Here is a 1,420-nt window from a genome sequence, read left to right as displayed (position 1 = left end):
GAGAGGCAGGCAGAGAGAGAAGAGGAAGCAGGCTTCCTGCTGAGCAGAGAGCCTGATGCAGGGCTCGATCCCAGGACCCTGGGATCATGACCTGAGCCGAAGGCCGCGGCTCAACCCACTGAGCCACCCAGGCACCCCTAACATTGGATTTTTGATAGGAATTGGATTTACAGATGGTTTTCGGTAGTATGGACATTTTAACAATGTTAATTCTTACCATTCATAAATATGAGCTATCTTTCCATTTGTGTCTCCTTCAATTTCTTTATCAATGTCATAGTTTATGGAGTACAGATCTTTCATCTTCTTAGTTAAATCTATTCCTAAGTATTTTTTACTTTTGATGCTATTGTGAATTAGATTGTTTTCTTTATTTTTTTTCAGATAGTTCATCATTAGAGTGTTAAAATGCTCCTGTCTTGTGCTTACTTTGGCAGCACATATACTAAAATTGGAATGATGCAGAGAAGATTAGCGTGATCACTGAACAAGGATGACATGAAAAACTGGGAAGCATTCCATATTAAAAAAAATGAAACAAAACAAAATTCTTGTCTTTTATATATTGATCTTGTATTTGGCAGCTTTACTAAATTTGTTTATTCAAATTTTTTTGTGAAGTTTTTAGGATTTTTTAACATGTAAGTTCATGTTATCCAAAAAAAGAAAATTTTACTTCTTCCTTTTTTTTTTGGAGTCTCTTATTTCTTTGTGTTCCTTGTTTCTCTGGCTAGGACATCCAGTACTATGTCAAATGAGAGTAGTGAAAGTGGACACACTTGTCTTTCTTCTGATCTTTAAGGGGAAAACTTTCAAACGTTTTTGATTGAATATGAGATTAGCTCTGGGCTTGCAATATGTGTTTTTTCTTTAATGGATTTTTTAAATTATTTTTAAAAATTTTTTTATAAACATATAATGTGTTTTTATCCCTAGGGGTAACACACCAGGTTCACACATTTCACAGCACTCACCATCACTCACCATAGCACCTGCCCTCCCCAATGTCCATACCCCCACCATCCTCTCCCAACACACCTCCCCCCAGCAACCCTCAGTCTGTTTTGTGAGATTCAGTCTTTTATGGTTTGTCTCCCTCCCAATCCCATCTTCTTTTATTTTTCTTTTCATACGCCCGAAACCGCCTATGTTGCATCTCCACTTCATCATATCAGGGAGATCATATGATAGTTGTCTTTCTCAGATTGATTTATTTCGCCAAGCATAATACCCTCTAGTTCCATCCACGTCATCACAAATAGCAGGATTTCATTTCTTTTGATGGCTGCATAGCATTCCATTGTACATATATACCACATCTTATTTATTGATTCATCTGTTGAAGTACATTTAGGTTCTTTCCATAGTTTAAGTATTGTGGACATTGCTGCTATAAACATTTGGGTGCATGTGCCCCTTC

General features: G+C 36.8%; 1 non-coding gene across 1 annotated transcript; it reads left to right on the top strand.

Annotated features, from left to right (window-relative positions):
* Positions 1–421: 421 nt before the first annotated feature.
* LOC131839989 (U6 spliceosomal RNA) lies at positions 422–528 on the top strand. The gene has a single exon (XR_009357109.1). It is a non-coding gene; the product is annotated as a U6 spliceosomal RNA (small nuclear RNA).
* The last annotated feature ends 892 nt before the right edge of the window (positions 529–1,420 follow it).

This window comes from Mustela lutreola, chromosome 8 (genome assembly GCF_030435805.1).
Source record: "Mustela lutreola isolate mMusLut2 chromosome 8, mMusLut2.pri, whole genome shotgun sequence".
NCBI lineage: Eukaryota > Metazoa > Chordata > Mammalia > Carnivora > Mustelidae > Mustela > Mustela lutreola.
The sequence above is the reverse complement of the archived record's forward strand: the minus strand, read 5'-3'. Positions and strand labels throughout refer to the sequence as shown.